At 37.7% G+C, this 26,621-nt stretch overlaps 1 protein-coding gene across 1 annotated transcript in view; it reads left to right on the top strand.

Moving 5' to 3' along the window:
* The window catches only part of LOC149180138 (SET domain-containing protein), a 181,160-nt gene that overhangs the window by 152,249 nt on the left and 2,290 nt on the right, over nucleotides 1-26,621 (top strand).

The following is a 26,621-nucleotide window of genomic DNA, read 5'->3' as shown; positions in this document are numbered from 1 at the left end:
AAACAGGCTGATAAAGATGACAATCACAAGAGGTAAAGTGGGAATGGTTTCATTTTTACACAAGCTTGAAACATGAGAAACTATGCTTGAGTAGACTAGAAGATAGTTTTACTTTTTCACAAGCTTGAAACATGAGAAAAAATTGTGCTTGGGTTTGGTTTCATTTTTACACAAGCTTGAAACAAAGATAAACCATGCTTGAGATGAGTTTGCATGCCCCCAGCATAAGGACTCAATTCGAGGTACATGCCCCCCAAGCTTCATTTCATTCACCTATGTAGACCACTAGTTACTAACAGGTGGATGGAATGAAGGTTCATTTACGAGATCAAGTTAAAGACTCGACTGAGATCTAATCAAAGACTCGAATTGGAAGGGGATTTGTTTCATCTTTTAACGAGCTTGACAGAGGAAAAGAACCATGCTCATGACACCTTGTTTCATTTTTTAATGAGCTTGACACAAGTAAAAGAACTCTGCTGATGGGGACCTATTTCATTTTTTAATGAGGTTGATATAGTAAAAGAACTATACTCATGGCCCTTGTTCCATTTTTTAACGAGCTTGACACAGGACAGGGAACTCTGCTCAAAAGACCTTGATCACAGATCAAAAGATGCCATGTCTTCCAAGAGGTTCTTATCAGATGGGAGAACAACACTCTAGAAGGGATACATGTCCAGGGATCCAAATGAAAAATCGGGCTCCAATGCCCCCAGTACATGATGTACTACATCACCTACTAGATCATCAATAGATGTGGGCATGGAACAGGTGGCCACGTAATTAACCTATGGTGGGGGTGATACCGCTTGCATATAAGAACTATTTAGGGATGATGGTTGATTGAGAGTTGATTCAGGACCAATGAATGTAAGTTGATCAATGATCACAATGCTTCCTTCATGTGGGAAACACATCACTCGAAAGAGGGAAGAAACAAGAGCTCCCATGATATAAACATAGTCACAGCGAGTAGATTAAAATCCAACGGGCCTTGGACAACCATCACGTCTATATAGACAGTCTTTCTTCTCAAAGTAATAGGCAACTTAGGAAGGATCCCTAATGGTTGACTGGTTCCTCTATTAAAAGCTAACAAATTCTAGGTGACGGGGACAAGCTGAGGAGAACCTAAAGCTTGCCAAGCAGTTGAGGACAAAATACTAACAAATGTGCCCTCGTCTATGATTGTGCTAGGTACGACCATATGGTAAGCCTGTATTGTAATATGGAAAGGTACATAAGACGAAAGACGATATCCTGTCTGTCGACTCCAATCAAAAGAAGTGACTAAACTACTTGGAGGGGGTGTCATAGTAACATGAGCGCTGCCCTCTTGTGTCATGGGAACATGAGAACTTCTTTCATGCACCTTGGGAACGAAAGGATTTCCCTCTAGTTCATTCGAAACTGAAGAAACCAGAAGAACCTGAGCAGTACGAGGTTCACTCTCTACCGGAAAGGTATGGTTAACTAAAGGTGGATCCAAGTCTACCATTTTCTCAACCAATGATGGTCGAGAATGGACTCACGAGACTCACTTTCAGAGAGAGCGGGGTTGACCAAAGATGGCTTTTGATCAATCACTTGATCAACTAGCGAAGGATCAAGGGAAAGCTTCTGATAACCAACCGGAAGACAAGGTTGGGAAGCTGTAAGGTTTTCCAACTCTTTGGAAGCCTCATCCAGAAGAGGACAAAGGTGAATGGGATGATTACCTTCACACAACTTACAGGGAAATTTGACTTTTCCTTTTTTCCCATAGACCTTATTATTACTAGTTGAAGGTTTATCACTAGCATGATCTCCAGAGGCTGATGACAAAGGTTGATGTGAACTTGTGGACCATACTTCTAAGACCTTGGGAATACCAGGAAAATTCCAAAGAAGGTGGTCACCCTTACATTTACTTTCCGGGGCTGGTTGGAAGAGTTTTCTACATCAGTTGCATCCGTAGCAATGGCTGCTTGGTTGCCCCCTAACTTATATTTCTTCTTCTTCTTTGTCCTCTTCTTCTTCTTCTTAGCTTCCTGGTTACTAGAATCTAGACTTTCACCAAGCGAAGAGGAAGAATGAGGTGAAGAAATAGGTGAAGAAGGTGAGGGGTCAACTTTAGGATCAACATGAGGTTGATGTTGTTTAGGTGGAGGAGAACTTGGTTGAAAAGCAGTTTGGACACTCGAAATCAGTAAGGTCGAAAATAACCAAATTGGTAAACCAATGGTCAATCCAGGAAGGGACAACATTGCCATATAGGGAGCACCAATATTTCCAAAAGAACGAAAAGAACTAAATGTTGTGAAAAGCGCGATCGGGATTTAATCGGCGCGGGGAATGAATCAGAAAAATCAGAAAAATCGGGAAAAAATCGGAAAAAAGCGGGAACAAATCGTTTGGTACAAAAATATTCATTTTTTTTTAAATCTAAACCATCTACAACATAAAATAAATACATTGACACATAAATATGATAAATAAACTAATATATAAGATGTTTAATATCATTTCTAGCGCTAAAATCACACATAACACTGAATCATGTCCTGAATAGTAAGTCCTGACTCCTGAGTCCCAACTCAGCCTCAAAATATCAACAAAAAATATGATAATGTATCTCATCATGTCATAATGTCATATACAATAAAATGAAAGTCTAATCCTATTGATTTCCTCTGCCCCTCTTGCTAGAAAATGCCACAACTTTCCCTTTCCCTCTAGATGTAGATGCTAGTGCCCATGCTGGTGGAAATGACAGTGGAGTCTGATGTGCTCTAGAAGCTGAAGAACTAGAAGTAGGAGCTATAGGAGGTAGACCACGTCCTCTACTGGTGGCAGTGGTAGCCCGGGTAGGCGGTGCCACCTCTTCCTCCTGTTCCTCCACCTGCTCCTCCTCCTCCTCCTCCTCCGCCTGCTCCTCCTCCTCCTCCCCCTCCACTACATCCTGCACTAACCAATCATCAGTAGAATCCATGAGAGGCCTCTCGGCCTCAACCCTCCATGCAACAGTGGTGTCAATCCCATCCAATGAGATGGCATCCACATCAGGTGTCCTCTCAAGTTGCCTCACCCACAATCGAAGATTGTAGTAGATGTAGACCATGTCATTAAGTCGCTGGGACTCCAACCTGTACAAAGATCATGAAATAATAATTAATAATTAATATTATAAAAAAATATTGTTTAATGAATTCAAAAATTTATTTGGAAATTTGCAATATTTTAAATGTTCAAATGTTAACCTGTTGCGCTTCTTGTTGTGTATTTTTTCAAATACACTCCAGTTGCGCTCACATCCTGAGGAGCTGCATGTTTGGCTGAGGATGCGAATGGCAAGCTTTTGCAAAAGGGGTACCCTGCCACCATACATTTTCGACCATGCATCTACAACAAAATTACAAATAAAATTTTAAATAAACATAAGAAAAAAATGGAATTTGAAGAGACAATGAAATTTGAAACAAAGTTACAAACTAAAAAATACCTGGCATTTTAATCGTCCTATCAGTGATAGCCGTCTCAAAGCCAAATGTGCCACCTGCCATCTTATATGTCTCAATTTGTTTAGAGATCTCTATACGTTGTTCTGGAGATCGCACCATCTTCTGGACACAGGATAAGAATCCATCCATGATCTCAACATCAAAATCAAACCCACATGCATAAGAAAATGCAGGGTTCAGGAAAAGCCCAGCAACATGAATGGGACGATGGAGTGTGTTGTTCCATCGCTCATCAATCACTCCCCATAGAAGGAGTTGTTTCTGAAACCCATCATCTCCCTTATCATCATAGTAGGCCCGAATGGCTTCTTTGGCCCTGTCCATGGCTTCATACAAATAGCCCATTGCGGGCTTTTCACCATCAACCAACCGAAGAACCTTTACCAAAGGTTCAATAACGGCGCACACCTCCTGCACTCCCACCCAGAAGTCTTCCTGGTATGAAACTAGTCTGCATACGGCCTCTCCTTCTGGTTTGCGGCTCATTGACAAAGCACGCCACTCCTCTGAAAGAAACATTCTCTTCACATCCCACATAGAATTCAAGAGGGATTGAAGAGATATGAAACTCATGGCAAACCGTGTAATGGCGAGGCGCACCAACTCTTTGTTGTTGGTGAATCTTCTCATTAAGCTAAGCACAGATGTATGATTATATATAAATTTTGTGATGCTTTTTGATGAGTCAACAATATCTTTGACAAAGGGAATTTTCCCTATGTCCTCTAACATCAAATCAATACAATGGGCAGCACAAGGTGTCCAAAATAAAGTAGGATGCCTGTCCATAAGCATTCTACCAACAACCACATAATTTGCAGCATTGTCCGTTATGACTTGGACAACATGTTGTTCACCCACCTCCAAAATAAACACATCCAGCAAATCACATAAAGTTCTTGCATCTTTGATTTGATGAGATGCATCAACAGATTTGATAAACATAGTCCCCTTGGGACAACTAACCAAGAAGTTTATAAGGGTTCTCCCTTTTTGGTCAGTCCAACCATCTGACATAACAGTGCATCCTGTTTGTGCCCATAATGCCCTAAAATCCTCCAATCTTTGGGTGCAGTAACGCTTTTCATTTTGAAGAATCCGGCCTCTGAAATCATGATAAGAAGGGATTTTGTACCCTGGGCCAACACTGGCAATAGCATCAACAGTAGGTTGGAACAATGGATTATTCCTTACAACGCTGAAAGGAATATCACTCTAGAGGAGAAATTTTGCCATCAACCTGTCAGCTTGTTCTTTATCAGTTCTTTTTAGCATTGAACCGATAGATGGTTGTGAACCAGGTGTGGTTCGAGGAACAAAAAATGATGATGCAGCTACCGGATTGACTGATGCTGCAGTAGAACCAGTGCCACTTGGCCCACTTCCTTCAGCTGACCTTTTAAGTTGCCTTTTGAGTTCTTCTTTGGCCTCTCTAGTGTGCTCTAATTCTTCCAATGCTCTCATGGCTCTTTGGATAATTTCAGGATTTGTATTTATACAGGGCCCCACATCATGTCCAGGGATTTGTGCAACATGAAACTTCAACTTGTACACCCCCCCGTATATCTCCTTTCCACACAACTTGCAACTCAAGTTTTGTCTATCATTCGGAGCTTTAGGTTCACCATATTCCCAGAAAGGATCCAATTTCCTTGGCATGTTTGTTTTTGAACTTTGAATTTGCAAACTTGAAGTCTTGAATGATGTTTTGGTGCAGTTGTGAACCTATGGGAAAATAAGGATTAGGATTACAATTTAGCATTTACAAAATTACAAGTTACAAATTTACAAATTACAATTTAGTATTTTAATTTTTAATTTTTACATTGATGATTGTACAATGAAAATCCAAGTTACCCATAACCCAACCTAAAACAACCATTCCAAAGTTCAAAGTTTCAAGCACAAATTACCCAACCATTTCAGAATCCAAACCCAAGTTCCTCAACCAAATGGAAAATGCCAAAAACAATGAAAAAAACATAAACAATGTTTAAAAAAAATGAAAAAAAAAAATGGTTCCCATAGTCATACCAAGTTACCCATCCCAAATCAATGAAGAAATACAATTTTTTTTTTAAAAACAAAAGAAAAATGGTGCCCATACCAAGTTTCCCAACCAAAAACAATGAAAAACATACAAAAACAATGTTTTTAAACAATGAAAACAAAAAAAAAAATTAATCCTCATACCGTTTCTATGGAGAAATCGGTGGTCTCCTCTTGATTTTCTCCTCTAAGCACTTAGATTTGGCTGAAAACCCTCTTCAATGGTGTCCAAGAGCTCCTCCTCCCTCCACGCGCGCGACTGTCCAAATGACCAAATGAAAAACCAATTTTTTTTTTATAAAATCGTGCTGTCCCATTGCCCCGCGATTTTTTCGAAAAAAGCGCGATTTTTTGAAAAAACGTGATTTTTTCAATAAAATCGGCAAAAAAAAATTAGGCGATTTTTTCGTATAAAAATCACGATTAAATCGGCGCGGGGAAAAAATCGCGATTTAATCGCGCTTTTCACAACACTGATTCTCGTCAGAGGGGTTTCCTTGACTGGTAGACTGAGGAAATGTTGCCATTGGTATCAACCTAAGATCTACTAAGGAGTATTTCCACAGGAAGGATGTTGTTCCGCGGTCAATTAATTGATTTTAGAAATTAACAAAACAAAATAAAAGAGGGGTAAGCTAGGCAAGAGGGTTTACCAAGTATCCATGAACCACTATATACACCTTAGCCGAAACCAAGGACTTAACTTACGGCGGTCGATCACCCCGAATGTTGTGTTCGGTGTATCTCGTCTACAAGGCGGCTGACTTGGTTACCTGTGGCTAAAGGATAACAACCTAGTGGGGTTTCCCAATATATACGCGACGGTATGGGGAGCACAAGTCCATGTTAGCGCTGTCTAATGCATAAACGTTCGGTGAGAGCGTTTCCATATACTTGTCATACTGGAGCGCCTTTGATCTCCCCGAGAGTACTGAAGAACCTCCGATATACTTCCGTACTGGAACGAGATTTCATCCCCGGGATACCATTCAGGCAGTTAATGACAGTTGTTAGGTTTATAGACACTGGAACACATCTCTAGCCTAGACCTCTAAATGTTTGTGTTAAGTTCCAAATGCTCCTTAGGTTAATTCAGTAAATTTTGTTGGCATTATGATGCATGTGTTGTCCTTGATGGCAACTCACTTGTAACAGGACAAGTATATGGTAACTACATGAATCTACAGGTCAAATCAAAGGTGACAGAATGATGGAACAAAATAATGGGTCAAAGGTTTACGGATCAGAATCAGAAGCTTGATACGGGAAATTGTTGGCATTATGAATTAGGTGTTGTCCTTGATGGCAACCTACCTGATGAGTTGTCCTTGATGACAACCTATTTGATGAATAGACTACTTGATAAAGGTATAAACATTATGTGACAGAATGCATGGTAGTTGTGCTTACAAATGTGACAAACTACAAGTTAGTTCAATGATGCATGATGGCAACTCACACTGTAACAGGTCTATTCAAAGGTAATGGCACAGAAAAATAGGATGATGGGTCAAAGGATTACAGATTAGAATAAAAAAATTGAGGAAAGAGAATGTTTTAAGTTGTATACGCTGTCTAACCTAGACCAGGTAGCGTATACGTGCAGGTACACAGAATAAAAGGCATGTATACATATGCACGCAGTTTCACAGAAGGAAAAGCGCATATGGGATGGAAAATTAAGGTTAAATAATACTAGGGGTTCCTACCATGGTATTGGCCCATAGTAATGAGCGCGGCAAAGTATATTGATTTCGTCAAAGAATACCATCGGCGTAACTATGGTTTTGACCCGAGGAATTGAAAAGGTCTAAAACTATATAAGGAGGTGAAGATCAAAGTGTGAGGTAGTGCAAGTGATGAAAATCTTATGAAGAGTTAGATCAAAAGCAAATATGCATGGTATGGGTTTTTTATGCTTTGCTTGATTTGAACTATGTATGCACTTGAGTGCTTGATGATGGATGAGATCTAATAGATCTGGAATAATTATGCACTAATGATGGATCAGGATCATGAGACCTGAAATGACTTATCATTGTATGATCTGATAATGGATAGGCTAGATCTGAGTGCTAACACATGTTTATCCTTTAAAAGCTATGATTTGGGTATATCTGAAGTCTTGAAAAGCTGCGAAGTTATAAGTCATTATTTGCAGATCTATACGTAGGTTCGCCTTGTTGAAGGCGCGTATACACGTGGATTCGGCACTTCCAAGCAGTGTATGTAGAGGAAGGGCATGTTGTTAAGAAATGACTGATCTATCTGATCAAGTTGTTTTTCTATTGTTTGTCAATGATGACTTCATTAGATCTAAAGTTAATAAGGAGATTGAGTCTAGTTGACTGATTGATTGAGTAAGAAGGGTGATCTTTGCTGCTAGCTGTTTAGAACTCTGTAATATGACAGTGGATCTTCAGAATGTCTTTGGTTAATACAGTTTTTGGTTCAGAAGATTTATGATTCAGTATATTTAGAGGTATATGCAGGTTGGGTTACAAAAAGTAGCGTATACATGCTGGTTGTCCTCATTGAAGTAGCGTATACATTCTAACATATGAATTTTAAGGTTGCAGTTGGTTCTGGTTGTTGATGTGGTGTTCTCTGTACTGCTTATAATGATCTCATTGTTCCAGTTGATTGGTTGAATTTTGATTAAGTGTTAGTTGATTGGGTTTTGAGAGAATGATTGATTTAGTTGTATTAGAAATTGATGAGGTTTCAGTGATTGATTGATTTGGAAATTGATGATTGGGTTTCATTTATGTCAAAAATTGATGATTGGGTTTCAGTGATTGGTTGATACGGTTGTATTTGATGGTTGTAGTGCAACGGTGATTGATTTTGAGCTTCAATGTTATCGATGGGTCCAGTCTAAAAATTTGATGAAACGTGGCCTGCATATTGTGTTGATGTGTACCAGGAGTATCCAGTCTGAAAATTTATGAAACGTGGTCCCTAGAGAAAGAGTGAACGTGGTAGCCTTCTGTAGGCCAGTAGCTATGTACTGGTAAACATATCAGCCAATACAAGAGCTAGGGGGGTGTATCTCCCTTCCAGTAGAAGCTGGAGAATGAGTGAAGGTGGTAGCCTTCTGTAGGTCGTTGCCTACATACTGGTAAACATATTAGCTAGTACAAGAGGTAGGGGGTTGTAGCTCCCTTCCAGTAGAAGCTGGAGAACGAGAGAAGGTTGTAGCCTTCTGCAAGTGGGTCCCTGTGTACTGGTATGAGTCTACGACAATACAAGATTGCAAACAATTTTTTCTTTATTTAAAAAAGAAGACATAGACGACAGCAACAGGTGGTTTTCTCCCGCATTGGGTTTCCACCTTAAATTGGTGTTCATGAGTGTTGCTTATGTGTGATGGCTTATTTTTTTATTACAACACATGGTTACTGTTTATCTAATGTTTAATAAAGTACTAATGCATTGGCTGAAGACAAACATATGATGGATTAACTGAATCATAAGTTCACTGGATATACGCTAATTGTCTTAAGAATAGTTGCGTACACTCACAGGTTCCATTCAATAAAATCGCGTATAGAAATCTGAATATGAAATGTAAAAAGTTATTGATATTGATTCACCCCACCCCCTCTCAGTATTTTTCCAAACAATTGGTATCAGAGCGGGTCCTTTGGCAGAAGCTTGATCACTTGAAGGAGATCCGTTGTAACAATGGGAAAGAAGCAAAAGAAAAAAACACCTAAGAAGAAGAAGACATCTCAAAGGAACAACGATAGATGGAGAGACAAATGGCTATTAGGTGGAAGCAATTATTCAGATTCAGAATCACCTCAGATTGAAGATGAAAAAGCAAAAGAATTATCAGGTATTAATTTTTGGTCCTCTTGTGATACATCTCTCTGTTCATGCAATATTGAAGATAATGAATGTGACAGTGAAACAACTGAATTTGCTCTTATGGGTGTGTTGACCTCTTCTGGTCAACTACCCATGCAGTGCACCCCGTTTTTCTTGACAGAAAGAAGCAGCACCGGATCAGCATGTCCGTGCCATCCTGCCATCATCAGCAGCTTGATCTTTTTGATTGTAAACCCAGTCTGCATGTATTAATTGTAAATAATCTTAGCAGACATGAGTCATGTATGTAATTTGCCTAGGTGGACCTAACTTTCTGATGATAATCTACGTCCCGGAAGGTTTTTTGTCTCACCGATCCACGGATCGGCAGAGTTTTCCTTCAAACCTGACCCCAAAGCCGGGATTGATTTTGTCATTAGAACTTTAGGAGAATCCTAGTGTGTTGATCTGCTAGATTATCGTGGTGTCGCAGAGCTGGGTGATTTATGAGGGTCTGTATTAAGTGGGCTTGTCCCCTTGAGATGTAAATTGTAAAAGTCATGATGTAATGTGTCCTGAGGGTCGAGAAATGTTTTAAATCCCCTCATGAGTCCTAAGTCCTAGGTCCTAAGTGATGTTTCCGAAAGCTTAGTTCAGTGATCCATGTTAAATGAATTAAAAAATTAAAAAAATGAATAAAAATAATAAAATAATAAAAATAATAAAAAATAAAAAATGAAGCAAAAACCCTAACTAATAAAATAATAATATTTTAAGTTAATAAATCGACGGATGAGATCAAGAGATGTCTTGATCCTCATCAACGGTCGAGATCATTTCTACATGGATCACTCGAACTAGCCGTTAGGATCATTTCCTTTATATAGGGTCTTAGGGGGTCATTTCAGATCATCTGATCTGTGAGTCTGTACTGAGAAAGCTCTCTTGTAATCTGATTTTCTGATTAATAAAAAGACTTTGGGGTTCAAAACTAGCTGGTGTTACTCTCCGGAATTGCTGTGAGATGATTGTTTTTTTTTCTGCATATTTCAGTTTTCAGCAGTTAATAATAGCTGGTTTTCAGAGTATTGTGAGTACAGGTATCTTGCTCACGTGCTAGGGTTGAAATGTTGTAGGGTTTCTGGAATAATGGCAAGTAGCTCCATTATTCCTTGAAATCTAGCAGCATTTCTTGCCCTCTTTACTGATGTTTGCTTGAGGTGTGCAGGAAATCTTTAGGTAAAAGGTACAGGTGGGCGTTTGGGGAAGTTCTAGGCTGAACCAGCCGACTCCCACAGGCTTTTCTGTGCAGAGCCCAGCTGATTGTGCCCTGGGTCAATCATTAAGAGTTTATTTTCTGTTTTACATGAGAGAATTTTCCTTTCTGTTCGCAGTGAAGTTCAAAAAATTTCTGATATACTGAAAACATTACTGCAATTATTGTCAAATCTGGCATTTCAGGGGCCAAATCTGTAAATTATTAAGCTGTCTTAGGGTTTCATTTTTTAGGGTTTTCAAACTTCTGCTTTTCAAATTTTTGTTTTATTCAATTTTTTCATTAGGGTTTTGTATTTCTGTGTTTTCAGCTACAGGGTTTTTTCAGAAAATGTCTGTCAGAGCGTAGCTGCAAAACCAGTTTTCAAAAAGGCTGCGTGCATGGGTGATAATATATGTTGCTGTCGACAAGTCCTGCTGTGAACATCCAATGATTTCTCTGCATACAAACCTGCAAATAAAATAGAATAGAAAGTGAAATGCGGCTGAGCCACCAGCTCCAGCCCTGTCTCTGCTCCACTCGCTGCAAACACACAGTCTCAAATCGATACCAACGGCTCAGAAATCGACCGAAAATGCCCACGCATTTGTTATAAATCACCACTTTCCGACTTGCTGGAAGTCGTGGACCTGCAAACGATTCAACCCATCGTTACACTTGATTGCAAAGCTTGTTGATCCGTTTCACTCCGAACTCCTCTTGCATTTTCGGTTGTTTCCATCCACACCGTCGACTGTTCGGATTTTCAAAAGCTGGCCATCCGCAGGTAAATTCATCGCCGCAGGGTAAGTCGTTTTTGTATACAGTCATCGTTTCCAATCTCGTCGTCACTGGTTTGCGTGGTATATTTTTTATGACGGCCAGGGTTTCAATACGATATCCGTGCTTCAATTTTGGATGCGTTCCGTCAACATTTTAACTCGATTTCCTTAAGTTTCCTGTTGATGCGTTATGATTCATGTAAATAAGCGTGGTTTAGTCTTAGGTTTGTTTATTATTTTGATACATACGATTTGTCGTTTTCTCTTTCAACGTAGATTTTGATTTAGTTTGGTTAGTTTAGATTTTTTAAAGAAAAAAAAAAAAAAAAAAAAAATTAGTTTTGATTTAGATTTTAATATTTGTTTTTTTAGATTTATGTTTTAATTAGTTTTAGGACTTAGGTTTATATTTTGGTGTAGTTAATGTTTTAGATTTTTTTAATTTTGGTTTTAGTTTAGTTATATAAAAAAAAAAAAAAAAAAAAGGGGTTTTTTTTATTTTATTTACAATTTAACCTTGTTTAATTTAGTTTAGATTTTTTACTTAGATTTTAATTTATTTTTTGGTTTAGTTTAGGATTTATTTTATGTAGATTTTAATTAGTTCTTAGATTTAAGTTTAGACTTTATAGTTTTTAGTTTAGATTTTAAATTTTAATTTTTAGATTTTTAATTTTCATTTAAAAAAAAAAAAAAAAAAATTGAAAAAAGATTCAAAAAATTTGAAAATTTTTGTGGAAAATTATTTTTGCCACCTTCAGTTGTTTATCATCATATATCTTCCATGCTGGGATCTATGTTTTCAAGTCGAGATACGAATAGGATATCTGGTTAATGGTTTATGACTCATGGTGGTTTAACGCATTCATTTTTTTTGAAAATTCTCGGTTGCTGGATAGCGTTTTGGTCATTCTGAGAGCATTGTGATTTCGAGCTTTGATGATAAATGCTTGCTCTGCATGGTTTATATTCCTCAGCATCTGATAATTAATCGATTAAAAATTAACTCCATAAGGCACTGGTCTTTTAAATTTCTAAATCCATCTAGTGCTCATCATATCGTGTATCGTGTTTCCCAACCAACTGGTCGACAGTTGGTCTCATCATCTCACAGGGTCTACCCCCCTTAGCCGCGGGAGACAGGCTTAAACGGAGGGATCGGGGATCAGAGTGACAGCCCCCGGTCTGAGCGTTGTCGTGCCAATCCGCGCGACAACATTTTTGGCGCCGTTGCCGGGGACAGAGTTTTTCTGTTCCTGGGGTTTCATCGACATTCATCTTCTCATCTTCTCATCTCTCATTTGAGCTGGCAGATTCAAATTTTTTGGCATCTTTTCATCACATATCAGCAGCAGCTCTTCGGTTTTGTTTCTTGTTTGGGTGGCGACTCCATTTTTTTCATTTTTCCCAGACAAGAAACTTTCCTCATATCTGCTTGTGGTTACTTCTTGGATCTTAGAATCAGTTTTATTGTTCAAGTGGCGACTCCACTTCTTTCATCTTTTGATTTTCTTGAGCAAAGAGCTAGTTCTATCATCCATCTGATCCCTTATTATTTATCATGGATTATTCATTTAAACAATGTCGTTTTATTCACCATCTCCATGATTTTCCAGAAGAGGCCATTTCTAAATTACCTATTTTTTCAGGTGGTGGTCCAATCGCTGTTAGAAGGCATCTAGGCTTGTTTGATCGCATCATGATCATATATTGCAGATCCCCTCAATTTAATCATGAAGATATCAAAATGCGTCTATTTGTCCTTTCTTTAGAAGATGATGCTTTGAATTGGTTTAACAGTTTTCCTAAGGAATCTTTCACTTCTTTAGAAGACATTATTGATGCTTTTAAAGATAAATATGGTTATCCAAACAGCTTGCCTTCTGCCTCTAAAATTGTGCAGCAGAATGAAAGTAATTTAATAAGAAGTCCAGCTGAAAGATCCCAAGACGATTCATCATGTCAGAATGTGTCATCCACCGGAAATATTGCAGTTCATGATAGTGAAAAATCAGGGACAAGTGACAATGAAAAAGAAGAGCAAAAGCAAATAATACAAGATTTAATGATGCTGGTGAAAAATATGGAAAGCAACCAAACTAATCTTATCAATGATGTTAAAACTTTACGCACCCATCTGGAAAAACGTAATAAAGAGATTGAGGACACGCAAAATCAGCATGCTAAGGAAATTGAGGCCATGAAAATTAAATATGAAACAGAAATTAGAAGCATGCAAAGCAAGATGTCAGTCTTAGAGGAAAATATGGTGACCATGAAAGCTGATCATGATAGGGAAATTGACTCTATGACATTCAATCATAACAATCAGTTGGCTGACATGCAAGCGAATCATAAAGAAGAGATAAATTTCATGCAACATTGCTTGATGGACATAGAGGAAAAGAACGATAAGGTAATAAAACACATGCAAGAAAACCATGCCATGCAAATCAGCGCTATAAGGGATGAATGCTCTAGTCAGATGGATGCCATTAGAATACAAGTTCAAAAGATTCAACAATGGTCAGATGATAAGAGAAACCAGGAGCCTTCTCATTTGCCGCAACAAGTTCCATCTTACTATGAGGAGGTCATTAAGTGGATAATTGAAGGTGATCCAGATAAGCTTAAAAACGATAAAAATCAGATGCAAGACACAAAAAGACTTAGCATGCATAACTTACACACTTCATCTGATAGTTTCGAAACAGAAAGTTCCAGATCATCAGTAATTCATCCTGCCAGAAAGAAGAAGCGTAAGAGGAAGAAGATTAGACGAAGATTGGATGCATCAGACGGCCGTGAGCAGCTTGATTTTCGGATAGGAAAGAGTCCTACCATATGCAAAATTGGACATGGCACATCCGACAAGCAGCCGACATATTTGCCTGAAAGCAGGCAAATGCTCAGTATGCACTATATTGAACACATCTGATGCCGTAGGGCATCCTTTGTAGCGTATTTCTAACCCTACTCCTTGTTTTTTCCGCATTTTCATTTCTGCTTTAGATAGTTAATAAATGAAGAGCTTTTATCTTTATTGTGCTTAACGTATATGCTGATTTTTGGATGGACGCTACTTATTTTTGGTGTTGTATGGATGCAGATTCTGGATTCTCACATTCCTGCAAGCAGCAACGTGTCCCCAAGTAGAGCCAGATGTTGACCTCTTCTGGTCAACTACCCATGCAGTGCACCCCGTTTTTCTTGACAGAAAGAAGCAGCACCGGATCAGCATGTCCGTGCCATCCTGCCATCATCAGCAGCTTGATCTTTTTGATTGTAAACCCAGTCTGCATGTATTAATTGTAAATAATCTTAGCAGACATGAGTCATGTATGTAATTTGCCTAGGTGGACCTAACTTTCTGATGATAATCTACGTCCCGGAAGGTTTTTTGTCTCACCGATCCACGGATCGGCAGAGTTTTCCTTCAAACCTGACCCCAAAGCCGGGATTGATTTTGTCATTAGAACTTTAGGAGAATCCTAGTGTGTTGATCTGCTAGATTATCGTGGTGTCGCAGAGCTGGGTGATTTATGAGGGTCTGTATTAAGTGGGCTTGTCCCCTTGAGATGTAAATTGTAAAAGTCATGATGTAATGTGTCCTGAGGGTCGAGAAATGTTTTAAATCCCCTCATGAGTCCTAAGTCCTAGGTCCTAAGTGATGTTTCCGAAAGCTTAGTTCAGTGATCCATGTTAAATGAATTAAAAAATTAAAAAAATGAATAAAAATAATAAAATAATAAAAAATAAAAAATGAAGCAAAAACCCTAACTAATAAAATAATAATATTTTGAGTTAATAAATCGACGGATGAGATCAAGAGATGTCTTGATCCTCATCAACGGTCGAGATCATTTCTACATGGATCACTCGAACTAGCCGTTAGGATCATTTCCTTTATATAGGGTCTTAGGGGGTCATTTCAGATCATCTGATCTGTGAGTCTGTACTGAGAAAGCTCTCTTGTAATCTGATTTTCTGATTAATAAAAAGACTTTGGGGTTCAAAACTAGCTGGTGTTACTCTCCGGAATTGCTGTGAGATGATTGTTTTTTTTTCTGCATATTTCAGTTTTCAGCAGTTAATAATAGCTGGTTTTCAGAGTATTGTGAGTACAGGTATCTTGCTCACGTGCTAGGGTTGAAATGTTGTAGGGTTTCTGGAATAATGGCAGGTAGCTCCATTATTCCTTGAAATCTAGCAGCATTTCTTGCCCTCTTTACTGATGTTTGCTTGAGGTGTGCAGGAAATCTTTAGGTAAAAGGTACAGGTGGGCGTTTGGGGAAGTTCTAGGCTGAACCAACCGACTCCCACAGGCTTTTCTGTGCAGAGCCCAGCTGATTGTGCCCTGGGTCAATCATTAAGAGTTTATTTTCTTTTTTACATGAGAGAATTTTCCTTTCTGTTCGCAGTGAAGTTCAAAAAATTTCTGATATACTGAAAACATTACTGCAATTATTGTCAAATCTGGCATTTCAGGGGCCAAATCTGTAAATTATTAAGCTGTCTTAGGGTTTCATTTTTTAGGGTTTTCAAACTTCTGCTTTTCAAATTTTTGTTTTATTCAATTTTTTCATTAGGGTTTTGTATTTCTGTGTTTTCAGCTACAGGGTTTTTTCAGAAAATGTCTGTCAGAGCGTAGCTGCAAAACCAGTTTTCAAAAAGGCTGCGTGCATGGGTGATAATATATGTTGCTGTCGACAAGTCCTGCTGTGAACATCCAATGATTTCTCTGCATACAAACCTGCAAATAAAATAGAATAGAAAGTGAAATGCGGCTGAGCCACCAGCTCCAGCCCTGTCTCTGCTCCACTCGCTGCAAACACACAGTCTCAAATCGATACCAACGGCTCAGAAATCGACCGAAAATGCCCACGCATTTGTTATAAATCACCGCTTTCCGACTTGCTGGAAGTCGTGGACCTGCAAACGATTGAACCCATCGTTACACTTGATTGCAAAGCTTGTTGATCCGTTTCACTCCGAACTCCTCTTGCATTTTCGGTTGTTTCCATCCACACCGTCGACTGTTCGGATTTTCAAAAGCTGGCCATCCGCAGGTAAATTCATCGCCGCAGGGTAAGTCGTTTTTGTATACAGTCATCGTTTCCAATCTCGTCGTCGCTGGTTTGCGTGGTATATTTTTTATGACGGCCAGGGTTTCAATACGATATCCGTGCTTCAGTTTTGGATGCGTTCCGTCAACATTTTAACTCGATTTCCTTAAGTTTCCTGTTGATGCGTTACGATTCATGTAAATAAGCGTGGTTTAGTCTTAGGTTTGTTTATTATTTTGATACATACGATTTGCCGTTTTCTCTTTCAACGTAGATTTTGATTTAGTTTGGTTAGTTTAGATTTTTTAAAGAAAAAAAAAAAAAAAAAAAAAAAAAAAAATTAGTTTTGATTTAGATTTTAATATTTGTTTTTTTAGATTTATGTTTTAATTAGTTTTAGGACTTAGGTTTATATTTTGGTGTAGTTAATGTTTTAGATTTTTTTAATTTTGGTTTTATTTACAATTTAACCTTGTTTAATTTAGTTTAGTTTTTTTACTTAGATTTTAATTTATTTTTTGGTTTAGTTTAGGATTTATTTTATGTAGATTTTAATTAGTTCTTAGATTTAAGTTTAGACTTTATAGTTTTTAGTTTAGATTTTAAATTTTAATTTTTAGATTTTTAATTTTCATTAAAAAAAAAAAAAAAAAAAAAATTGAAAAAAGATTCAAAAAATTTGAAAATTTTTGTGGAAAATTATTTTTGCCACCTTCAGTTGTTTATCATCATATATCTTCCATGCTGGGATCTATGTTTTCAAGTCGAGATACGAATAGGATATCTGGTTAATGGTTTATGACTCATGGTGGTTTAACGCATTCATTTTTTTTGAAAATTCTCGGTTGCTGGATAGCGTTTTGGTCATTCTGAGAGCATTGTGATTTCGAGCTTTGATGATAAATGCTTGCTCTGCATGGTTTATATTCCTCAGCATCTGATAATTAATCGATTAAAAATTAACTCCATAAGGCACTGGTCTTTTAAATTTCTAAATCCATCTAGTGCTCATCATATCGTGTATCGTGTTTCCCAACCAACTGGTCGACAGTTGGTCTCATCATCTCACAGGGTCTACCCCCCTTAGCCGCGGGAGACAGGCTTAAACGGAGGGATCGGGGATCAGAGTGACAGCCCCCGATCTGAGCGTTGTCGTGCCAATCCGCGCGACAACAGGGTGAAAGTGAAAGAAATCTAATAGAGACAGAAGTTAAAAGGCTCACAGATAAAATTAGAGATGAACAAAATCTATTTGACAAAAGGGAGTGTACCTACAAAGAAGAGGTTACTAGGTTAGAAACTCAATTGGAGGAAGGAAACAAAATAAGGAAGTAGTTCAAGGAAAAGGAAGATCAATGTCAAAGGCTGTAGGATGAAGTAACATCATTGAGAAATGAAGTGAATACAACAACTAAGGAACTAAAAGAAAGAACCAGTTACTGTGAAGGTCTTGAAGCTGTGGTCGTCTCTCTAAAATAAGATCTTGAAAATTCAAATAAGTAGAATGAAGAACTACTTCAAGCATTTGACGAACAAGAAAATGAGGTTCTCAAATTAAGGCAACAAGTGGAAGAAGGAAGAAAAGTTGAAGAAATCATGAAGAAGCAGTATCTAGAAAAGGAAGAGCAATATCAGGTTGAGGTAAATATCCTAAAAGGTAAATTAAAAGAAAAGGATAAACTTTTATGATTTCAAGATAGTACTAAGATTTTGGATAATATTCTTAGTAATCAAAGGTCTCCTGCCATCAAATCTGGTCTTGGTTTTCATGAAACTGTTAAAGGTGAATCTAGCTCACAAACTAAGGCAAGGAATTCTAATGCAAAATCTGAAATGCTCAACAAGGAGATAAGAGGTCAACCCCATCAACATCCAAGGAAAGAAAGTCTTCAAAGAAAATCATTTACTCCTAACTATGGAAGTGTTAATCGATTATTTCCTTTGATGAATAATGTTGAATGTTCTATCTATCACAATCTTGGACATGTTGCAGCTAGGTGTAGTAAAATGTTTCAAGCTAATAATCGTCTCACAGAAAGATCATCAACTTTCAAGTTTCAGGTACTTTAAGGGATATTGTTTTTCTTGCAATATGTTTGGTCACAAAGCCATTGATTGCTATAGAAGGAATATGAAACATATAAGATGTTATGCTTGTAACAAGTTTGGGCATATAGCAAAAGAATGCAGGAACAAGTCTATGGATTGTCGTAGACAATATGGTAAGCAATCAAATAAGCACATTTATATCAGAAAATCTGAAAAAGATGAATCCACCAAGAATCAAGAAAAGGAAGATCAGATAAGGTGTGATCTTGCTCTCTGCTCATTCGAAGACAAAGATGATAGTGGATGTGCTCATCACATGACTGGAGACAAGAGAAAAATGGAGTCTCTAATGAAGAACCATCATGGTAATGATATTCTTGGAACTGATGTTTTAGCAAAAGTTATAGGATCAGGTACAGTTAGAACAGACTCAGGAAGAACTGAAAGTGTGAAATTTCAGTATTCCAATTTTAATACGTAGATATTATGAAAACAAGTCGTGTATATGTGCGAGTTCGAAACTGCACAGTCCCGTTTATGTTGGTTTGATGAAGAAGCAGTGGGACAGACTCAGAGAAAGGGTCTGATATGGTTTAGACAATTATCAATTTTCTTCTCCGTTTTGATGGTTGATGATTACAGTCTGTGGATGTTATTTAGAAGTGCTTTTGACCCTCATAAGTTGTTGATGATGATGCCTTATTGTCATATGCAATAATTAGATCTGACAGTAAATAATTGGCACAGGTTCAGGGGGAGAATATGCTATGCTTCTAATAATGCATTGTTGCCATTATGTTTAGAAGTCTTTGGTACCCGATGATTCTTATCAATGGTGAGGATGCTTATGTTGTTGAAGTGTTTAAAAGATGCATCATACTATGCTGCGGTCATGAATTGCCTATGATGAAATCACAGAGGGTACTTTGCTTGAGCCACTTAGTTGTTTTGATGCTTCTGATCATATTTGTGGATGACTCTTTTGATGATGCATATAGTTATGTTGCTTACATGGTGATCTTCATAAGTTCAAGGAGAAGAACAAAGCTTGAGTACACATCTTCATTATTTGATGATGTTAAGTGTCACTCATTTCTGTTATGTTGTTGCCTTCATGCCTTCAAAGATGCATAAATTTCATATGGTGCAGTTATGCATGAGGATTCCTATACTTCTTGGCTCTCACATGGTATATTGTTTGAGGATTGTTGCACTTGATGGTATCAAGAAAGTTTGACAAAATGACTGTGAGCTCATGGTTTGCCTTTCACATTAATGAGAAGCTAGATACATATTTCTATCACTATGCTAGATACATGGATGATTATTTAAGTTGTGATGTTGGTATAAAAGATCCTCTTGTATGAAGAAAATTGGCCAAGAGAATGGTGTTATTGCAGATTTCATGAAGACATGGCTAAATTAGTCACATAATGATGATGACTTCTTACTTTATGATGATAGGTTTGATACTCACATATGTTGATTATCATGGTTGATGCTTATCACATGTGGGATGTTAGAAAACTCCCTAGTGATGATACATGGTTGATATATTGAGGGTTCTTGTGGAAAGATCATGCAGTTCTTGCTACGATGATGATGTTATGGTCATAGATGATGATTATGGTGGTTTCACATATATATGATATGATTTGAATGGTTTTGTATTATTGCTTGGAGATAATGACATATGCTTAGTTGATTCATGGAAGGCTTATATTAATGCTTTTTCTACTAAGGAAACCGAGCAAGTTGATCTTGATAAGATCAAGAGGATGAGTTGATATCTATATGTGGCATACTTTGTCACAGGTTGATGATATTAAAGTTACATTGTCTTATCTTGCGAATTGATGATGGACATATACAAGTTGTTACTCTTGATGCTGCTGACAGATGTTTATGGTGCAGATCATATATGGTGTATGATAGTTGTTGATAATTATCATGATCTTGTTTAGGTCTTTGGTCTTTGTTATAAATGTCATGTATATCATTTGATGTAAAGGTCATGTAAAGACCTATGATGTAATAATTGTCATATTTAGTCATGTATGGACTTTTAAGATCATGTCAAATATGTATCCACACTTGGCTGGGTGATTGATGTATGTATGAGTCATTGGTGATAGGAAGGTCATACTCACATAGTTGAGTTATAGAGTCATGTTATTCTTTTGAAAAATATTTCTACAGACTTTGCATGTGCTCAGGGGGAGCATGGACAGTATAGTGCATCTCAGCATGTACTAAGGGGGAGTTTGATTAGAGAATTCAGCATGTGCCTAGGGGGAGCATGATCAGTGTTCATATTCAGCAGTTCAGATATGGAAGTCTTCATTTAACATTGGTCAACCCTTTTCCCTTGATGTCAAAGGGGGAGAGTAGCTTGATGTTTTGAAAAGCTTGGTGCTTGTCTTGATGTTATTTACAGGTTGTGGTGACCAAACACCAAAGTGGTTGCCATCAATTCCAAAGGGGGAGATTGTTGGCATTATGATGCATGTGTTGTCCTTGATGGCAACTCATTTGTAACAGAACAAGTATATGGTAATTAGATGAATCTACAGGTCAGATCAAAGGTGATAGAATGATGGAACAAAATAATGGGTCAAAGGTTTATGGATCAGAATCATAAGCTTGATACGGGAAATTGTTGCATTATGAATTAGGTGTTGTCCTTGATGGAAACCTACCTAATGAGTTGTCCTTGATGACAACCTATTTGATGAATAGACTACTTGATAAAGGTATAAACAGGATGTGACAGAATGCATGGTAGTTGTGTTTACAAATGTGACAGAATGCATGGCAGTTGTGTTTACAGATGTGACAAAATACACTTAAGTTCAGTGATGCATGATGGCAACTCACATTGTAACAGGTCTATTCAGAGGTAATGACATAGAAAAACAGGATGATGGGACAAAGGATTACAGATCAAAATCAAGAAATTGAGGAAAGAGAATGTTTTAAGTTGTATACGTTGTTTAACCTAGTCCAAGTAGCGTATACACGCGGGTACACAGAATAAAAGGAGCATATACGTATGCACGCAGTTTCACAGAAGGAAAAGTGCGTATGGGATGGAAAATTAAGGTTAAAGAATACCAGGGGTTCCTACCATGGTATTGGCCCATAGTAATGAGCGCAACAAAGAATATTGATCTCGTCAAAGAATACCATCGGCATAACTATGGTTTTGACCCAAGGTATTGAAAAAGGCTAAAACTATATAAGGAGGTGAAGATCAAAGTGTGAGGGTGTGCAAGTGATGAAAATCTTATGAAGAGTTAGATCAAAAGCAAATATGCATGTTATGGGTTTTTGATGCTTTGCTTGATCTGAACTAAGTATGCACCTGAGTGCTTGATGATGGATGAGATCTAATAGATCTGAAATAATTATGCACTAATGATGGATTAGGATCATGAGACCTGAAATGACTTATCATTGTATGATCTGATAATGGATAGGCTAAATATGAGTGCTAACGCATGTTTATCCTTTAAATGCTATGGTTTGGGTATATTTGAAGTCTTGAAAAGCTGTGAAGTTATAAGTCATCATTTGTAGATCTATATGCAGGTTCACCTCGGTGAAGGCGGATTCGGCACTTCCAAGTAGCGTATGCAGAGGAAGGGCATGCTGTTCAGAAATGACTGATTTATTTGGTCAAGTGTTGTTGTTTTTCTGTTGTTTGTCAATGATGTCTTCATTAGATCTAAAGTTAAATTAATAAGGAGATTGAGTTTGGATGACTGATTGATTGAGTAAGAAGAGTGATCTTTGCTGCTATCTGTTTAGAACTCTGTAATATGACAGTAGATATTCAGAATGTCTTTGGTTAATACAGTTCTTGGTTCAGAAGATTTATGATTCAGTATATTTAGAGGTATACGCAGGTTGGGTTACAGAAATTAGCATATACACGCAAGTTTTGCTCATTGAAGTAGCATATACATTCTGACATATGAATTTTGAGGTTGCTGTTGGTTCTGATTGTTGATGCAATGTTCTAAGTTCAGTTCTGTGTACTGGTTATAGTGATCTGACTGTTCCAGTTTATTGGTTGAATTTTGATTAAGTGTCGGTTGATTGTGTTTTGAGAGAATGATTGATTCAGTTGTATTAGAAATTGATGAGGTTTCAGTGATTGATTGATTCAGTTGTGGTTGATTCAGAAATTGATGAGGTTTTAGTGATTGATTGATTCAGAAATTGATTTTTGGGTTTCAGTTATGTTAGAGATTGATGATTGGGTTTCGATGATTGGTTGATGCAGTTGTATTTGATGGTTGTATTGCAGCGATGATTGATTTTTAGCTTCAATGTTATTGATGGGTCTAGTTTGAAAATTTGATGAAACATGGCCTACATATTGTGTTGATGTGTATAAGGAGTATCCAGTCTGAAAATTTATGAAACGTGGTCCCTAGAGAAAGAGTGAATGTGGTAGCCTTCTGTAGGTCGGCGTCTACGTACTGGTAAACATATTAGCTAGTACAAGAGCTAGGGGGTTGTAGCTCCTTTCCAGTAGAAGCTGGAGAATGAGTGAAGGTAGTAGCCTTCTGTAGGCTGACGCTTACGTACTAGTAAACATATCAGCCAGTACAAGAGCTAGGGGGTTGTAGCTCCCTTCTAGTAGAAGTTGGAGAACGAGAGAAGGTTGTAGCCTTTTGTAGGTGAGTGCCTACGTATTGGTATGAGTCTACGCCAGTACAAGATTGTAAAAAACTTTTTCTTTATATTAAAAAGAAGACAGAGACGACAACAGCAGGTGGTTTTCTCTCGCACTAGGTTTCCACCTTAAATCCTAGTGTTCATGAGTGTTACTTATGTGTGATGTTTTATTTTGTTATTACAACACATGGTTATTGTTTATCTAATGTTTAATAAAGTATTAATGCACTGGCTTGAAGACAAACATATGATGGATTAACTTAATCATAAGTTCACTGGATATACGCTAATTGTCTTAAGAACAGTCGTGTACACACGCAGGTTCCATTCAGTAAAGTCGCGTATAGAAATCTGAATATGAAATGTAAAAAGTTATTAATACTGATTCACCCCTCTCCCCCCCTCTCAGTTTTTTCCCCACAAATTTTAATGTTATTCTTGAATTATGTTTCAAAATTGGGCTCAAATGATGTCACCTGAATCCTAAAATGCAACTAAATGAGAAGGGAACTTTCACTTCAATGAACTATATGCTAACGAAGGAAGAGAGTACAAGCAATTAATGCATCAAACAATTGCCTCCATTAACTTTTCCAAATGCAAAATGCAAGAGCAAAACTAAACTTCACTTTCACTAATGAATATGCAACCTATTGAAAGAAAAAAATGATCTTCACTTCACTAAGATGCACGTTGACTTATATGATGCTCTTTGATTTTCCAATGCCTATATGCAACTAAGCTTCAACTAAAGCAAAAACGAAGATTTTGTTCCAAAATGCTCCTAAATGCAACAAGGCATCAATCAAAATAACACCAAATTCAAAGCACTTCAATGAAAATGTCTTTCACTTTCTCTTTCAAATAGATAATCAAATATGCTCATTTCAGTTTGCAAACCAAACAATGTGATCTATGTTTGATAAACGACAAAGATGGATTTCAAATGCAAGATGACCTAATACACATGAAAAATAACTTTGCACAAGACAAACCAAAACCAATGCAAGTCAATGTTTCAAGCGATTTTACCAGATGAACAAACCTAATCATCAGCAAACCAGAGACTCAAAGACACTCACAAGCGACAAGAGGCAACCAATCGACCTATAAACCCTAAAATCAATCAAATTGCACTCATACACTTGAAAGTCCAAAGAAGTAAGGATTTGCTAATAAAATAAGGTAATCAACCAAAACATCAACAAAAACTAGTCATATAGGACAAAACAAGTCCTTAGGGGCTCAAACACACTGGGGTTTGACAGAGAAACCCTAAATTTTTCCAATCTCAGGGATCAACGCAGCTGTCAAGGCCAAACAGGTGTTGAACAGGGGATAAGTGCGACTGTTTTAAGAAAAATGCACTGGCAGTGCGACTGTCAAATTGAAAAATGCGCTAGTCAAGGAAAAAACAAAAGATAAAATTCACAAACTCTTCCAGACTGAGCACTTTAAGGCAGTAACCAGTGATTGTGCAGACCTATATCAACCCAAACTAATTGAAAACACGATGGTCGGTTAAACTGATCACGAGATCAGTTGAGAAAGGAGGATGAACAGACTATAGCTTCCCTAGTGGAGTCTCCATTTTGTTGTGAAGGCAAATCCCCTCTGCGGACAGAGGCGATCCCTCTAGCCCAATGGGTGGGTCTAGCAACAAACCGTACAATCTAATACACACTTTCCTAGCTTATGCTTGACAAATGCAGTAAGAAGGAGGAGCCTACCTCGTTCTAATGCTAATTGTTTGATCCTCAAAGATAGCTTTGAATCTTTTGCTCCAGGCCTTGCTCCTGAGTCATTCTTCACGTCCGGAAACCTGCAAGGAAGCTCAAAGTACTATACAAGACACGAGAGCATATATAACATATATCAAGCATAAACTACTTAACAGATCAAGGAACATTAAGCTAATCGCATAAATATTTACACAATTATGGAAAATGAACATCAGATTTATATATTAAGAAACTAAAAAGGGAAGCATACAACCTATGCCTTGATGTTGGAGCCTTCTTTTGGGTGGATGTCCAAGTCCAAGTAAAGACTCTTCAAGCACTCATTCTCCAAGCTAGAATGGGTAGCATGTAAGCATAATCTTAGCATAGGGATGCAACAATCAATGACCAACCATTTGGGAATGGAAGGGGGTGAATTTATAGGAAGGGAGAGGCAGTTAAGGATCCATAGAAGAGGGAGGAAGGTTCACATCTCAAGGGGAAAGCCCATGATGATAAGATCAAGAGGCCCAAATGAGAGAGCTCAACCATATCAACAATAACCAATCTCCAGCTCGATGTTCCCGAAGGTTCTAGTGAGTGAAGCTTCTCCTCCAGTTTGGGAAAGCCTGCCAGAAGGAGTTCAGTGCGAGTTTTCCTATGGAAACCCGCGTTGGCAGCGCGAGTGTATAACTGAGCAATATGCCATTAGCATGGGCAGGCAGTGGAGCAAAACACGCTGATGCCAAAAATAAGGTTTTTATGCAACCTTCTCCAAAATAATTTCAGGGCAGCTTTACTTTGATTATTTAGGGAGGTTTTGGTTTGTATATCATGATGGATATGATGCACAGTAGTCAATGTTTTGGCACTCCGGGATGTGGCATGGGAAGTGAACAAGAGATATAACAAAACACTGTGTAACAGAGAGAGGATCTTTTATTTTGGCTTATAAGAGTAATGTGCTAGCTTGTGAACATCTGTCAATTACAAATCATTGTTTCCACTTGTGAAGATTTAGAGACCTCATAGAGATGTTTTTGAGAAAAATCAATTAGGAATAAATTGAGAGATATTAACACAGATGTAATACGTGATATAAATCTGTTGATTATCAATGTAAATATAAGATGCAGTTTTTAAAAAAAAGGAGTGATTTTTTATACTCTGCTTTTCGTTTTTTATATGATGCCAATAGAACCCTTGATTTTATGGAAGTCTTTTAGTAGGGTGTAAGGTCTTAAGAAATGTCCTATGAATATTGCAGTCTCTAAACATACGATAACCAGGTCCATTACATCAAAATCTCCATGTCTGATACCTTATAAATCAGTAATGTGTGTAACGATGTGCAAGATGACCATTTGGTTCTTTTCATTTAGCTGTTTTTTGTATCTCTTTTTCCTCCTATGACAGGAGTGTACAACAGATGTTAAACAGTAAAGGGAATTTTATCCAGAACCTGTAATTATTTTTCCTGAATTCTTACAAAATTAACTAACAGATTAACTGATAGAATTGTTGAGGGTACCTACCTATGCCCATGCGGTTGATGATGCCTCCAGCTCCCTGCTTCGGTTACCAAAAGACTGAATCCACCCAGCCAAACTGAGCAGAACCTGGCTACTCAGTCCAGTCAACTTGTGAGGTGAAACAGACTGTTCCCCCGTGCCCATAACCTCAGAACAATCCGCGCT

The sequence above is a fragment of the Pinus tabuliformis genome, chromosome 3_2 (genome assembly GCF_031772625.1).
Source record: "Pinus tabuliformis cultivar Carrire ecotype Pingquan chromosome 3_2, CPIR1, whole genome shotgun sequence".
NCBI lineage: Eukaryota > Viridiplantae > Streptophyta > Pinopsida > Pinales > Pinaceae > Pinus > Pinus tabuliformis.
The sequence above is the reverse complement of the archived record's forward strand: the minus strand, read 5'-3'. Positions and strand labels throughout refer to the sequence as shown.